We start from the raw sequence: 17,544 nt of genomic DNA, 5'->3' as shown, positions 1-17,544 counted from the left end.
AACCTAGCTCATAGGACTTCAGGGGCAGATAATTAATACTAATTCCTAACCTTCCCCCTCCTGGTAGTCTCGCCACGGCATTACAGAGCTTTTCCTAATATACCATTTTCTCTGCTGAGCAGCTTCTGCTGACAGTTTGCAGTTGGGGCTAGATTCTAGCCTGTGGGAGGTATCCCCTGTACTCAGATCCAGATGCAATCAAGGGATGATGGAAGAAGGGGAAATATTATTTAATTATTATTTAACTTTTGTGTTGTGGTAGTGTAAGCCACACACCTCCTGGGTGTGGTGTTCTGTCCCATTTAGTGGCTCCAAGACCACCTAGAGAGAGATTAATGAGTCTGCTCTACAGCCATATGGCTTTTAGCTCGTGCAGTAGAGGCTCATGCATTTAGCTCCAGAGGTCCCAGGTTTGATCCTGCCCACCGACAACCAGGGTCTGTCGGCATTACAGTAGCACCTAAATGCCACTACTAGGCTGGGCCTCATTGTGCCAGGTGCTCTATCAACATATAATTAGCGGCGCTAATTGCTTTCCTAGTGCTTTGGTCCTAGCCACAAATTTCTAGGAAGGTATAAATTCATCAAAGAATATCCTCAGTGTCACTGGAGCGCAGCCTGAGTGAGTCAAACCTGGGCAAAACAAAAATACTACTGGAGGGGGTAATCCTTATTTTCTCCTTAGCTTTCTAGGAATGGAATACCCATTGAAATCATGGGGAGTTTTGGCTGAGTAAGACACAGGATCAGATCTTTTCTTAAGAAAATAGGTCTCTTGTGACTCTGTCCTACTAATTTCCACCAGCATTGTACTGGCTATAACAAAAGATCTATATGGAGGGGTTCTAAGCAGGTGTGTTCCACTAATAAAATATATGTCCTTTTGGAACTAGTCCATTCTCAGTGGCCTCGGTCTGTTCCCATTGAAGCCAATGGTAACTCTCAACAGGCGCAGGGTTAGGCCAATGCTGAGCACTTTTGAAAAATCTCACCCCCACACCATGTAACACACCGCCACTGCAACATTAAAAATAAATGAACAATTAAATAAATAAAATACCTCCATCTTTGTAGCATTCAGCATTATTGTAACTCTAGGCCCTGATTCAATAAGGTACTTAACGATGTGCTTAACTTTATGTAAGCCTGTGTGTAGCCCAATTCACTTCAAATGCCTACCGTTAGGCTGGTCCCTAAGTACCTTTGCTGAATTGAGGCCTAAATGCAGAAAACAAAGAAATTTATAGCGAGGCCTGTTTTCCTGTTTAATGCAGTTAAAACAGGACAACTCTTTGATTACTATCCTGATATTTCCCATTGGGTATTAATAGTGGAGCGCAGCCATAGCTTTTTTTCTTTTTGCTCATCTAATTTAGCAGGTGCTGCTTTTCTGTAGTCTGCTTGAGGAGCAAGGGTGCATATACAGGCAGATAGACAGATGTCAAAAGAGATAATGGAAGCTAAGCAGCTACAATATCTGAAACCATATGGCTAAATGGTGCCACTCACATGATTATTTATTTTTGAATTTTATACATATATATATTGTTCAGTGCAGTTACGCTGCTTTTTCCCAAATCTCTCTAAAATGAGTATGTAGTTGAAAATTACAGAGTATCCTCCCAGCTTCAAAAGACTTGGATGATTGACATTTCTACTCTTGAGTCTGTTGTTAAAGCTTTTGGGCCCCTTCTGAACTCTTTGTTCTTTTTCTTTTTAAAGAAAATGAAGTCTTACTTAACAAATGGAGGGGGAAAGGCATATGGGTAAGCAGACATATCTGTCCAGAGCAGAGTTTAAAGCAGTCTATTGACAGTGTTTGGAAAATACCTTCCATAAAAGGCTTGTAAAATTTGCCTAGGAAAAAATGAAAACTTCTCCAATGAAAGAAAATGTCTTTTCTGTAATTCTTAACATAATTACATACTCTAATTTGAATAGACCTGTAACCATTAATCCTACTGCATATGCCTCCCCTATATAGCCCACACATCGTTTTACTTTTACTAGCACTATCTCAGAAATCTACCATCCTGGAGACATAGTCCTTCAATTTGAACTGCCTCCAGATTCTAGGGTAGAAGGAGACTTTGAAAACGAGGCACTATGTAAACAAATGAGAGTCTAGGTACAGAGGAAAAGGCAGTTCTTTATATTGAACAACTGAAAATATCTTCTTTTTACGTTCATTTTTAACCATTCTTTCATACCAATAGGAACACATAAAGGAGAATACCAAACCCTGTCATCAAGACATCTTATTAAAATGGATACATTCATTAGTTTGTACATTGTAACAGCAGTTTATATACCAGGTGGGAAATTCTGGCTCCACTGAAATTAATGGGAGCTCTGCCACAGAACTGAATGAGTTCACCCCAGATATATAAACTCCGTCTGACCATTAAAATCAATGGGATTTCTCATATGAGTAACTGCCCATCAATCGAAGTCAAAGCTTCACAATCTGGCCAAGTCTTATAGTTCTTAATTGTGATATAGACTAAAAAACAACAAACTAATTACACCTACAACCAATTTGTTTAAGGAAGTCTTAATGCTTTGAGGCAGTTTAGCAACTCTGGGATTTGTATTCTGAACATTACATTCACAGCCTGGACTGAGAGTAGGGATTGAACTGTGAAAAGAACACAGTAATTATCTGAGGGGCAACTCCTCAGCTGGTGTAAACTGTCACAGCTTCAAGGATTTAAACAAAATGGAGCTAGGATGGTTTAGTCCAGCTGAGGATCTGCCCCTGATTGTATTACAGGTAAGAAATAATCTTTTTTCCTGTTGAGTGCATTTATTTTATTCTGAGAACACCTAATAGAATCATAGCTAGAAGCTATGTGGAGCTGTGTTCATTTGAAAGAGTTACCGTTCCCTGTAATGAGAATTAGAAGAGATCTTTCAGGTACTTATAATTTTACAGGACACTCAAGGTTAGGTGGAAAACTGAAAGTGCCCACTCTTAAGGTTGGTTAGTGACTGCGGCCAGTTACTTCCAAGCAGTAGTAATGAGCACGGGCACCTTCTCCCCGGGACAGGAAATCTATAGAGAGGGTGGAAGAAATAACATAGGGAGCAATAGGAAAAGAAAAGATGCAGTCAGTAGAGAGAAGCTGTGAATGCCTGGGAAAGGAGAGCACATTCACGATCCCAATTCTGAGCTATTTGATGAAGTGAAAAAAATTAATGTACATTCAGTATTTTACTAAATATAACAACAAATAATAACAGATCCAAATGTAGTTTGGTTAATGTATTTTTATAGCAGTGAGGAAATTACATAACAGCATGTAGACATGGCAAACATGAATGTTGTCCTTTTCTACACATATTGGCAGTCCCAGCTATGTATTGGCATATTGATGCCTTTTGCTTCTGTAAATAAAGATCAGTAAATGCTTGACTCTACTCCTTCAGTTTCATCTTGTTTTCTGAGGATGTTGCGAGTTTTTTTTTTTTTTTCAAAAAGAAAATGCACAGAGCTGGTGGTCCCAGCTACATACCTGGAGGCAGCAGATTTTCAATAGCACAAGTGAGAGTTAGGGATCCAATCCCAATGACTTGCAGTGGGAGCTGGCAGTCTAATTACCCTTTGGTGCTTAGGAGGCTGAGAGTTATGGTTCAAAGTGTTTCCTCGATTGTAACCCGTTTTGGATCTTGTTAATAAACATGTGGAAGTTTTTGGCTGTTGTATCTTTTCGGTAAGGTGTAAAACAACTCCTGTAAATTATCTTTCTTTTGAACGCAGTATATTTCTTCCAAGAGAAATTATTTCTGGAGTTTCCAACTGGAAAATCATGCAAATGGGCCACAATCAGTCAGCAGCTATGTGCGTTCCAGGTTTTGAACACATTAAAGACTACCTCTGATTACTATTAAATTCTGGAAGAAAACTGCTTTAGGGAGTCAGTGCAATTGTAAAACGAGTATTGTTGGAAACATGTTCTCAATTTCCTTGCTATCCCGAAGATCTGGACTAGGATGGGGTTAGCAAAAGTGGAACATTTAAAAAAAATGGTGATTGAAGAACTAGCAAAAGGCACCTGGAATACATCATATGAGTGATCATGAAATATGCAGTGTTGTTGTAGTCATGTTGGTCCCAGGACCGACACTACTTGCGAAATATGGCAGAAATATGAAACTTACTAGTAATGTAGTAATATTCAACTGTGTTATGTCTGTAACACATTAAATCAGATTATGTGTATAAGATTCAGATGTTGGCAACTGCTATCTCTACATACATAGGAATATAACCAAGTTTAATTAGCAGCAAGCAACTTTAACTGGCACTTAAACAAGTTTTTGTTTTTCAAGAACAAAAATATTCACACACACCAGGTAGCTCTTACTTCTTTTATGATTTAATTATTATTTTATTTCAGTCTTTCAGAATCATTGTACTATAGATTTATACTGGTGACAAAACAAAGTCAGTGATTTCTGCCTTTAAACATGCTCTGTTTATGTATATAGGTTCAATAAAATCCACAATCAAGGCCGCTAGAAAACAGCAGGTGCAAAATCACTGCTAGGTTTTGTGATTTGTACTCTGCTCTAGGGTGACCAGACAGCAAGTGTGAAAAATTGGGACAGGGGTGCGGGGTAATAGGCACCTATATAAGACAAAACCCCAAATATTGGGACTGTCCCTATAAAATAGGGACATCTGGTCACCCGTCTCTGCTCCCCATTTTCCTGGAATTTGAGCTGCGTTAGAAATCTCATTGTTTAATACATTTTGATATCATAGCCAGTGTTAGGCCATCTCAATTGCCCTGTTGAATACAATATAAGGAGGGTCTGCCGTCAGTGCTTGAATCTTACTAATTCTCCTATCTGAAGTTGTAGGCCCCAGGAATACAGTTTGGGGTGTGAGCTGGCGAAGAAAGCACCTGGATAAGAGTTCAACACATAAGAGCTTCACAAGGCCCTAAAAACTACATTAAAATCTCAAAATGAGGGAGGTTCCTGAAGAAGGTGATATGTGTGATCCAGTCCTTTTAGAATCTTTGAAAGAGTGGAATAAGAGAACACTATGTAAGTCTGAGTGTGATGGTGGCAAGCTGCAAAGAAAACTAAACACACCCTGACAGAGCTGACGTGGGAGCCCAACAGCTTGATCTGGAGGCTGTTATCCAGGATCTTGGTAATAGAAGCTTGCAACAGGACAAGGCCTTGTTGTGAAGACCAGATGGAAAAATCTCTTCCACTTTGATCTGCAGACTGATTGTGTAGAAAAGTTACTGTTCTGTTACAAGATCTTTTGGATCTATGAGGATCTAATGCTGTCATTTTGCTCAGCCAGTTAACTTCCAGGTAATCAGAGTAAGGAAGTGGAGTCTGGATGGAGAATTGAATATGTCTGGCAGACTGGGGAGAGACTGGTGGCTGTGCGGACATACACAATAGGTTTGTGAGCCAATAATGACTGTCTGGCCCAATAAGGGGCTGTAAGTATCACCGTGGCCACATCCTGACTGATCTTCCTTATGACTCTATGGGGGATGGGAAGAAAAGCACAGAGAAGCCAATGAAGCCAGAAGATGAGGAAAGCATCTTGGAGTGACCCTGGCCTCGGTATCTGCTCTGGAGCAGAAGACAAGGCAAGATCTACCTCAGGGATCCCCATCAGTGGAATAAAGGCTTAAGAAGAGAGTGACCACTCATTGTTGGCTGAGTACTGTCTGCTCAGGCAATCCACCAGATCTTTGTTTGTTTCTGGTACGCAAAGGACCAAGGGAGTTATCCTGTGAAGCTGGTACCATGTGCACAGCTTGATTGCTTCCTGACACAAGGGGATAAGAAGGCATCTCCCTGCCTGTTGATGTGGACTGTGGAGGTGTTTCTGTCATGATATGTACCATGGTTCCTTTCAAGCACAGTACTGCAGAGACAGGTGCTAATGGTATTGGTACTGGGGCCAGGGTTGGGGTCAATAGTTAGTAATCGGCCTGCTGGTATTGTTAAGTGAGGAGTCATTGCCAGTATTGAGCTTTATGGCACAGTGCACTTAATTCTACATGGAGCTAGATGCAACAGGGAGTCACCCCCGCTAGCCTGTCCAGGGTGATCAGGCATGTGGGCTCGTGAGTTAAAAATGTTGGAAGGCCCATGACTAATTTCTTTGCTATCTCCCATTCCAGAAAGAGGATTGATGCTGTGAGTTACCCCTTGAGCAGAGCTCATAACTTCCCTGCCTCAACATAGTGGAGGCGGTACCAGGATTTGGCGCTGATTACCAAAACTGGTTTGGAAGACTGAGGACAGCTGAGTGAAGAGGATGTGGACCCTTTCTTGGTACTAGCAATGGGAGCCTTCCAGGTAGAGTCTTTACTTACAGGAGTACTAAAGCAGTGGGATCTCTGGGAGGAGAGAGCCTTTTTTAAAGTAGAGGTTGCAAGCCTGAAAAATGGGAAGGGTAGTGGAGTTTTCAAGGAGGATGGGAAGGAAGAGAAAGGTCAGAAGTGAGATTAGAGAGTCAGAGACTAAGGTGAACATGGTGGGGGTGCCAGCAGAGATGGAAGAAGAGAAACATTCTTGATGTTCTTTTTCTTTTGGAAAAAAAAAATGGCAACATCCTAGGCAGACAAAGTGACACTGAGGAAGCCTAGTAAAACATTTACTGACATTTATTTACAGAAACAAAAACACCTTTATACCAATTAGGCCAAGCCAAATAGTGTTGATGTCATACTAAACTTTCTCAGAGTTCATGGGGCTCTTTAGATCCAGGGCTTTAGTTTGGCTAACATAAGGAAGTCAACTGCAAAGTTTGGATCCAGATCACTACAGGTTTGAGCCCATCTCTGCTTATTATGGAAGAGGATAAATATCTGCCAAAGGTAGTGTATTAAGTCAGAGTCCTTTGGCATCCCCATAACTCCCTTTTGGCACAGTGGTACACTCCAAAAATCAAATTGAATGTGTTAAGTATAAGTATTATAAAGGAAAGGAAAAGGAAAACAACTACATGAAAAAAGTGATCATGGCCATAAACTATGTTAAAAAATTAGGCCATAAACTTTCATTTGCAAGGATTTATGTACGACTCTCTAATGACAAAAATCTCTTTATAGAAGCCTCCTTGACATAAGCACTTTTATGGAAAATGGATCAGAGACCAGATCCCACATCTAACACATGTGTAAGGAAGACCAAGCATATTGCCAGGGCACATGTTGTGTGTTAGAAACTGGACTAGAGTGCAATAATTGGAAACATATTTTATACTTAGTGCAAAATAGAGTATATAGTAATTTTTAAAAAGGCTTGGTTAGAGAGAAGTGGATATTCATCCAGTACCAAAAGGTTCCCGTGTCAGCAGTTACCTGTCAGGCTATATAAACTAACATTTACTTTTAAGTCAAAAGAAAACTTTCCAATAAAGCATCATTTCATACAGAATTCAAAATTTCACCATATTCATAAGACATAATGTTAATGACATGATACAAATAACCATACAATATTTTCTTGCCACAAGAAAATCTTTATATTATTGTACTCTTTTCTTTCTATTTATTTCCATGAAACTTTTATTGCATCTGCACATTCCTCCCAGCTGGAAGATGAGATCTAACCTGTACCAATGCAATAATTACTGTCTGCTTGTAAGGATTTATACACAGACGTTTTTATCAAGAGCCTATAAACTTCAGTCTTTGCAAAGTTTCCTTCACCTGGGTATAGTATTTAAAAAACAAAACCAAAACCAACCAACATCTAGATTTCAGCACATCAAAATTAAACTGATTAAGTCAGTTTCTTTCTATGTTAATTTTAACAAAACAACCACTACTCAAAGAACAACCATATTACAAACCTGAGCTTCTATTATTTTATGTCATACGAATATACCTAGATATGTGTTTTCAACTTTTAAGATGAACCCCCCAACCTTTGAAACTAAAGTCCAGTCTCAGACCAATTTCACCAGCCATGCATTATGATACATAATAAGATTTGGTACATTTATATTAGTTTGATCTTATTTTTAACAGAGAACAGCAAAAATAAATTAATAATTACAAGGTAATGCAGCTTATTTGCAATAAATAAATAAATAAATAAACATATAAAAATAAATAGGCCAAATGGTTGTGCAGCTAGCAAGGCACCCGCTGTACCCTTGCAACAGCAATGCACATCACAGTTAACAATATGGGGAGAGAGGCATGCTCAAATGAGCCACTCTGTTCCCTCCTCACAAAGGAGCGGGTGGAATCTTGACCTGTCCACATAGTGTGCCAGCTAACACCATTGTGCTGGCTTTTTGGGGAACAGAACATTGTAGTGCGGATAGACCCAGAGCAGTTCATTCCCTCCCTGGAGCAGCAAGGGAGCCAGGAGTGGGATCGTGACTCTCTGAGTCACAGCATCACTCCTGACTGCTCCAGAGGCAGTGCCAAAATGCAGATCCTTTGGATCCAATAGATAACTGGATCTGAGTTCATTCAGAGTTTTGAAGATGAAAGCAAAGACCCTGAAATGAAGCCCAAATCTGATCAGTGCTAACGCAGAGTGCAGACAATTAGTTTTAAAGGCTGTCCTGTCTCCAGACTGCTGCGAACACGGAACAAAAAGGAGCTAAAATGGAAAAAATATTGAGAAAATTTTGACTTCCTACATATAGAGGGGGAATTTAGCTTTAATGAGGTCATCTCCTGGGCCCAAGACACTTCCTTTGTCAATGCCACATAACTAGTTGCCAGAAGCTGTCTGTATGACTGTAAAGGTAAAACATACTTGGGTCATATTACTTATCCCTCCAGAGAGAACTCCAAAAAGTTGTTCTTAAAAAAAAAAAGTATATATTTTATTCTGTAATGGTTAGGAAAGGCTTTTCACTGTGGAGAAAGCAAGGAAGTAGAGGAAAAATTCTTCCTCAGATGAATCTAAGGCCCTATAGCAAGTTGGTTTACTTGGAGAAAGGAACAATGACGAGAATATAAAAGTTTGCATGACAGACACCTTGCTCATTCTAATGCTGCCTTCCTCTATCCACTTTTGTCCTCATAGCTTTCCCATTTTTTCCTTTGTTTGTATGACATGGTGCCCCTGTTGCTACCCTGCAACAAAGCTCTCTCAATTTCAAATAGAACAGAAATAACACACAATCTCTCTCTAATCAAGATCAGATCCGACTCATAAGCAGTACTGTTTCTTCTAAATTTTGAAACAAACCTGAGATACTGAAGCATATTACAGTGCCATCATTTACTATGCAGACTGAGTTGGCTTTGATTTACAATACCGTAAGCCAGGAGCTCAGGGAGGAAAATTGAATATGCCTACCGAATTTAGTCTTTTCCAAAACCTTTAATGCCTTCTGCTACACGTATTTGCTGATGACACTGCATTCTGAGTTAGGCAAGAAGATGATGGTCGACTAGAACATTGCCCCATGTGCAGGGCCTGACAACTAAACAGCTGTTTGATCACAGTTTCTGAATCTCACTGCTATGCTTATGCCACTTGGCAATCTAAGTTTTTTGGTGTGTGATCTGTATTAATAGTCAACCTTAAAATTTCAGATCAATTTCCTGCCTCAGCGCCTTTGTACCAAAAATGTGAGGAAGGGAACATAAGATCTATAGGTGCTTTACTCATGATTATGTTCAGAAGCACAAGGTTAGAAAGGCAGATGCCCTTGTCCTCTGTTTCACACAGTGGGATCTGACTATCGGTTTTGTTAAAATTTTCTGTCCTTTGAAATAGTTATTTGGTAGTAAATCAAAGTCATCTGAGTAAAAGCCTCTGAAGCTACTTATCTGGGATATGTATATCCTGCTGGGGAAATATATTGATTTTGCAGCAGATAGCTACAGTCTCACTGGAACCTTCAAAGGTGCAGTTGCCAGACTCCAGAATGAATATCAGAAAGAGAAAACATGTTGGCATCACTGCTTTATCCACAACTCAAAGATACAAATATCATGAGCCAAATTCTGCTTTCAGAAACACTGTAGGAAATCCAGAGTAATTATTCCAGAGAATATGATGTACCAAAATTCCACCCCATGCTTCTTATCTAAGATGACAGAGTGCTGGCAGGATGTTCTCATAAGCAGAGTGTTGGAAGTCAGTCTTTTTCCACCTTCTTCCCAGATACCATGTGATGACAATACTCATGTTAAAAAATAAAATGTTTTCTTAGATCATTATGGTGTACAAAAGAAGTGCATTAAACTTTGAAAGGCAAACTGACACTCATGAAAATGAGTGAAAATGAATACATATACTCTATGAACATCTGTAAGGATCCATGGGTCTAGAATACAGGATTGTGGGTCCTTGGATGACTGATGCTTCCACATCACCACTGGGGAGCCAGGTGAAGGAGCATCCAACAATTACTGGAGAGTTACACACCTCAGGAAGTATTGCCCCAAAAGACCAGAGTGACACAGAACCCTGTGAACACCTGTTTGGTCCACATCAACTATCTAAACCAAGAAGTTGCCCCGGGAGCTGTCTGAGCAAGAATGCAGACTCCAGCTTGCTGCTGCTACCAACCCTGTCTTTTGCCTTGTCTTGCTCCTGATTCCCGCCATCGATCCTGGCCCAGCTTGACCTTGATATGCATCTTCTGACTTGGCTTGGTAACTAGTCTCGACTCCTGCCTTCAACTCCTGCCCAGGGGACACTACTGGCCCAGCAGCATATGCCCCAGCCATTACAGTCGCATTTCCTTGATCATCGGTCAGGTAGCTCCCAAATGTCTCTTCTCATATTCTATCTTCACAGGTGACCTTGATATACACATAAACTGCTACAGATGAATGTAAAGGAAGGTAGCTGGAGAACTGGTGGTAAAAACATTATGCTGGGTGTAAATGACTGTGACATAAAGAGTGTTTGAAGTCTGATGCCATCGCTGTCCAGAATACAACAAAGCGGTTCTTTATTTCCAGCATAGCATCTGGTGAACAGCATTTAACAGATCTCTTCTGAATGGTAGATGTCATGCTGCCTTCCACAAGTAGCACTGCTGAGCATTTGTTGGACATTGTTATTCCATTTTGCAGATAAGATTGCCTGGATTTGGAACAAGATGCTGTTGAGATGACAGCACACGCTTGTGCAGGAATTGTTGGACTCACTCTTGTATGGTTTAGTTTTCTTCTTTGCTGGTGCAGACCAGATGGAGAGCTAATTTAAATCAAGATTGGATTTTTTTCTAAAATAGATGCTCTAAGGATCATTTTCAGGAAATTCCATGATCTGTGCTGTACAGGAGGTCAGACTAGATGATCACAATGGTCCCTTTTGGCCTTGGGATCTATGAAGCTATGTGCCCCATAGCTCTCTTGTCTGAAGTACTACAGAGTTCCATTTTGTCACTCTTCCAACATGTATGTGACACTTTTAGGTGGAGATGATAATGAGGCAGCGTGGACTAAGGTGATTCCAGTATCTGGAGCACACTCAGGGCTGGTCTCTTTGGCTGCTAAGGACACGAGCTTTACACAGTGCAAAATGACCTTAAAATAGCTGGTGATTTCTCACAGAAAATTCCCCATGTGTGGGGAGTCTTCACTGGCGCAGGGCTGCTGGAGATAGTGCAGCCACCTCCTACACCAGCCACTCCCCCTCAGTGCAAGGCGGAGGTGGGAGCACGATGGAGCTCAGCTCCACTATACCTGATTCTCCCCTAGTGTAAGAGGCCTTATACCAGCAGCATAATTTAGAGGACAATTCCACGTGGGCAGCACTGAACAGGGAATCATAACTAGGCTTCACCCAAGGCTGTGCTCAGATATAGCGGGGAATAAAGGCTTCTGTCTCTGCTTTACTGGATCTGGTTGGAATGGTTGACCAGTTTATCCAGTGACATGCTGGGATTGGGATGAGAGTGAACAGCCCACTGGATTTAGATGGATTATGCTGGTAGGCTGGGGGAAATAGCCAGAAGAAATATGTGTGGTGATAGCAGCTCCCTCAGTGTAGGTAGCTTGTCCACTTTTCTTTCTTCAGGTTCATAACTTGGGGTCTTATTGGATCAGTGAGCTGTTTCTGAAGGTCAAGATAGAAGTAGGGGCCAAATGGTGTTTTTAATAATCTGCACATGGACTTTTCTTTTGAAATGATCCCTTAACACAGCAGATTCATACTATTGTCATCTTGAGATCAGATTGCTGCAAAGGACTATTTCATCCTGCCCCTTATAGCAATCAGAAATTTTTTTTTTGAGGTCTACAGTACAGATGAAAAGCATTATATAAATGCAAAACATTGTTATTATTAATGAATGAATATATATACTCTATGAATGTCTGTAAGGATCCACACGTCTAGAATGCAGGGTTGTGGGGTCCTTGGATGACTGATGCTTCCACATCACCACTGGGGAGCCAGGTGAAGGAGCATCCAACAATTACTAGAGGGTTACACACTATAAATCCTTAATAGTCTCTTTTTCAAATCTTTATGAAGTAGGTTTTTGAGAATGGCTGAGCTAGTTGTGTTTTCTAATGCCCTGATTGACCCCACACCTTCGTTATTATTTCTTTGAAAAATGTTTTACTCAGTTTGCTTTTCTTTTTCCTGCTGTTTCCAATTTTTGTTTGTGCATCCCCAGAGTCCAGATTTTTCACAATAGTTCATAGAACTGTCTACTTAGCCTCTTGAAAATTCACTCAAAGCCCCTTTAATCTTTTCTTCAAGCAAAGAGAATCACAATTTTCCATTCCCCATAAATTAAACATCCATTGCATGGGGCCAATCTTGCTACATTTTGCCTCTGCTGGAGGTGAGGAAATAACTTACATGAGTTCTTCCCAAAAGTAACTCCACGTCTCCTAGACACAATTGCTGTCCATAACTGGGCATCCTTGTTTAAATGTATTTTAACAGGTCATTTGTGAAGTGCTAGGATTTTTTCTCAGTTTGTGTTCTATGCCTCTGCTTACTCTGGTTTGTCATTTTGACACTAACTGTACATTGTGCTGTTGACAGCTTCTCTGTTTTTCCTGAATTTTTGCTGTGATGTTGTTAGGGAGAAACGTTCATTAATTTCCCATCCGGCTATTCATAGTCTTTTACTGCCTGGATGAACTCTAGCATTACCAAACAGTAACACAGCCCTAGCAGGCAACTGTTTTAATATCAGAGAATTTCAGTTTTATGGCACAAAACCCATAAAACAATCACCTTCTTAAAATGTCTGAAGTCATCCATGCATTGGGATGTGCTCTATACAACACAGATGCAGTATTTGTTTTGATATGCTTGAAGCAACATGGTTTCAAAGATTTGCCAACCGCCAATAATTCAAGCATATGAAACCCACATGCCAGCACAGTGAGATTTTTTTCCCTTCTCATCCAGATGCAATCTTCTCAGTAGCTGGAGCCAGTGTTTCTTTTGGGATGGTTTCCAAAAGATCATCTCTCACTGGTATTGTAAATTTGCTCTAGCTGCAGTCCCTTATTAAATTAACCAACCACTGTCTAAATGGATCTATTGATTCCATAGCAGATGATTATCTCATCAGCAAGTCAGTTTCTGATTCTGCTCAACCAAACTGCATCAGCCAAAAATGGGACTTGATCATATAAACCACGGTGAAACAGAAGCAGCTTTTACGTTAAAATCATACCTGCTTTGAACAGCTGACAGGTTTTACACTACTAGACAATATGCTGATAATAGCTTTGTCAAAGGCTTCATCATAGCAGCGTTTCAGTTTCCTTTATCCTTATTTGGACCATACAGAACTCAAAGCCATCCAAGCCAAGTACTTTTGTTTTTGTTCTTGTTGGGCTCAATCATACGGGCATCAGGAAGAATTTTTTATTTTTGTATCATGTTGTACAATGGGCTAGCTACATTGTGGGAATGCGGTGTTTCATCATCTTCTGAGGCACCACATTTTAGATTATATGGATCAGTTGGTCTCATCCAATGTTTGGCAATTCTGTGTTCTGATGTAAACGTTATACCAAATCCAAAGCAATGCCTTATTAATATTACAGTACGTCTTTTCTTCATCTCTGCAACTACTTTTTAAATCTGGTTACATTTGACAATCTACTTTCCTATGGAATTTTGATCCTGATTAAAGTAGTTGAGGAATGATTCTGTTCAGTACATCACTTTGATTTTAAGCTTCATTTTGGTTACTTTTTTGGCCAAGGATTGTTATGGACCCATTACAACAGCATTTATTAGACAAATTTTATTAGACAAATTTTCCCCTCAAGTAAATTTGAAATATAGAGTTACAAGTGTTTTAGCAAAAGGATCTTATGTGATTGTAGTGTAAGCATCCATAGATGCTTCAGATAGCTATCCACAAACGTGCAGAGAGGAATAGAAGGAGTGTAAAATGAGTTTTAAATACAGAAAATGGTGAAAATCTCCTGGATTTAAAGAACATTCTTAGGCAGTTCAAGTTCCATCAGTAAAATAGTTGGCACCATGGTTCATGAGAAATTGAGAAAATGGGTTGTTTTAAAGAACTTTTCTATGTACTTTTTATTTCTAATTTCATATAGAAGTTCATAAATATTATAGCTGCTAAAGTACATAGAGTTAAATCCAACAGGCAGCTGAATACTGTTGAAGGAGGTGCATAGGGCAAAGCATTAAGCCCTAGCAACCTAGCTTTAACTCAGCAGGCTTGGAGAGAGATTTCTGGGTAATGAGAAAAAATAGGAACTATGCTCAAATTCAGATAAAGCTTTGACTTTTGAGAGGTTTTGTGCCTGAGGCTTTGGAAAATTCCACTGTACATCCACCCTGAAGGCACATAGGAGTAGGAGGAAAGGGAGTGTGTTGAGGGACTCAGGGCATGGCCAAGGACTAATAGTCTAAGTGCAATCCTGTATGTGGAAATGAAAGCCCTCATCCAGCAAGAAGCCTGTGTGTAATTCTAAGCATAAGAATAGTCACTGAGCCTAGATCAGGGCTTATGTGCACAGCGATCATGTTCACAATTTCAGGATAACCAGCTGGAGATCTTCTCCAGCTGAGTGTACGGAAAAACCGACCTTAAGAGGGACTGAGAGCAGAAGCTGTCATTTGGGCCAATCATGTAGATAGAAATGCTTGCTACAGCTCCCAAAAGGACAGCAGCTCAATGCCCCTTGATATATGCCATTCCAGGCAGATGTTCTTTCTGGACCATTAACCATGTAGTGACCGAGGCCCCAGCATACTTCATCTTACTGGATCATGAATAACAAAGCATCCTGCTTAGAATCCCTCCAGCTGGCTTTGTCTTGCTCACGTTCAAGTCTTGTGTATAGCTGCAGGCTGAAGTTTGTGTTCAGCAGGGCTTACCCTGAGAAAGCTATTCACTGTAGAGTAATCCTTTTGATGCTTTGGCCAAAAGCTATAGTCCCATCAGCGTAAATAAAAAGTAAATAAATAAATAAAAATTTTAAAAAAAGCTGTCTGGAACCAGGGGACAGGAGAATAAAAATGGTGACAACCATTAAATTAGCACTTTTAATAAGGGGGACTCCTCATGCAGTTTGCTAATTAACAGTAAATAAAGTTATTTTTTTTAAAATCTCTCTTTTAGTAACATATCCAGAGAATTTGCATGCCTTTATTTGGCGATTTTGATTATGTTTTCTGCTGTAGTATAACAACTTTGTTCACTTCAATTGCAGGTTTATAAGTATATGCTATGTAATCTCAGATGAAAAGGGGAGTCAATGAAGTTTATTATTAAGAAAAAAGATGATAGGCAAAAAAAGTAATAAGCAAGAGCAATAAATAAAACTAAGAAAAAATAATAAAATCATCATATGCCAAGTACAGCAACTAACAAGGTTTGTGGCTGCCATTCCCCTGATCACTTTGCTTGTATATCCCTTTCTTCCACTCATTGTATTGTCTGATTAGACTCTAAGGGTATGTGTATACAGGCGAGTCTCATCTTACGTGCATTTAACATGCACGAATTCAGCTTTGCGCGGTCGGCAAAAACAAAACAAAAGCAAAAAAAAGAGAAAAATTTAAATATTGTACCTGTAGTGCGGACGATTTCACCCACCATTTCACTCAATGTAATTTTGACTATACGTGATTTTCGCTTTACGTGCTGACAGCAGCACATAACCCCAGCATAAGATGAAACTCGTCTGTACTACAACATAACACCCAGGGCTTGCCCATGTCAGATGACTTGGGCCTGCAGGGTTTGGGCTGTAGGGCTATAAAACTGCAGCGTAGACATTTGGGCTCAGGCTGGAGCCCCTGCTCTGGTACCCTTTTGCCTTGTGGGGTCCCAGAGCTCGAGCTCCAGCTCGAGCCCCAACAATTGGCAGAGACCGTGAGGGTTTTTCTCTTTCCTCTATAGCATGGGGCATGGGTCACTTACAAGTTTAAATTAAAGTAAAGGGTGGATTCTCTGTAACTTGAAGTCTTTTAATTGTGATTTGACGACTTCTGTAACTCAGCCAGAGAATATGGGTTTATTACAAGAGTGAGTGGGTGAGGTTCTGTGGTCTGCTCCAGGTCTTTCATTGCAGTGTAGACATACTCTAATGTCCTGACAGGTCCTCAAAATTTTTTAAGTGCCTAACCCCAATTGATTTCAAGATCTTTGGAGAGGGACTGTTTCTTTTGACATGTATTTGCAATGGGGCCCTTATCCTGATTTGGGCTTTTGGGCACAACTGTAATACAAATCAACAATAACATTATTTCATCTGCTCTAACATATTACATATTTAGTGGCCAGGATTTTCAGGGTTCTTCTCTTTTAAAATTCACATGATTATAGCGATATTGGTTCTTGAATTCAAAATTCATGAAGGAGGCAAGCAAAATGAAGGAATTCACTGGTGTGTCTTTGCTAACTGTTATTATTACTAATACTGTGGAAGTGCTTAGAGGCATAGATCAGATGGGGCCCCATTGTACTTGGTACTACAGAAACATATAGTAAATGACAGCCCCTGTCCCGAAGACCTTAGAGTCTAAAAGATAGAACTTAAACACTTGAGTACGTGTGTGTAACAAAGGCTCTATTTTCTGCAGTCTGATGGGGAAAAAAAATCAAATAGGTGTATATTGGCATAGCAATGCTGGTAACATGGGCAGCAGAACCTACTCCACTCTCTCACACAGTTATTAAGTTTCAGTAAATATACATCTCTGAATCTCCCTGTGAGAAGAGTCTTCACTCATTTCAATTATAAATATGCACCCCCACCTGTTATATCAGCATCCAATTCTCTCCCATCTTTGCACTGATGATTCAGCATCATTACAAAATACACACATTTCAAACCACTTTTTAACTTAGTCAGCCTGATTAAAAGCAATGATGTTGATATTTATAAACTGTTGAAGAAGTTCTGGGGTCAAGCTGTTACTAGTATATTTTATCTTTTTTAGATACGTTGACTATTATATCTGATATTAATAATACATATTATCCACATTTTATGTATACACACATTAAGCACCAAGAACATGAAGCACAAATACTGTAACAGTGATATAGCCTAAACTGGCCTATACCATAATCCTATTCACTTAAGCTAAGTATCCCATAACTCCTTGCAT

At 39.9% G+C, this 17,544-nt stretch overlaps 2 protein-coding genes across 4 annotated transcripts in view; one reads left to right on the top strand and one right to left on the bottom strand.

Moving 5' to 3' along the window:
* The window catches only part of COL24A1 (collagen type XXIV alpha 1 chain), a 249,765-nt gene that overhangs the window by 89,515 nt on the left and 142,706 nt on the right, over positions 1 to 17,544 (bottom strand). The window lies entirely within an intron of this gene.
* The window catches only part of LOC127055317 (uncharacterized), a 210,018-nt gene that overhangs the window by 186,548 nt on the left and 5,926 nt on the right, over positions 1 to 17,544 (top strand). The gene's annotated exons all lie outside the window — the stretch shown is intronic.

Source organism: Gopherus flavomarginatus, chromosome 7, assembly GCF_025201925.1.
Source record: "Gopherus flavomarginatus isolate rGopFla2 chromosome 7, rGopFla2.mat.asm, whole genome shotgun sequence".
In the NCBI taxonomy this organism is placed as follows: domain Eukaryota; kingdom Metazoa; phylum Chordata; order Testudines; family Testudinidae; genus Gopherus; species Gopherus flavomarginatus.
The sequence above is the reverse complement of the archived record's forward strand: the minus strand, read 5'-3'. Positions and strand labels throughout refer to the sequence as shown.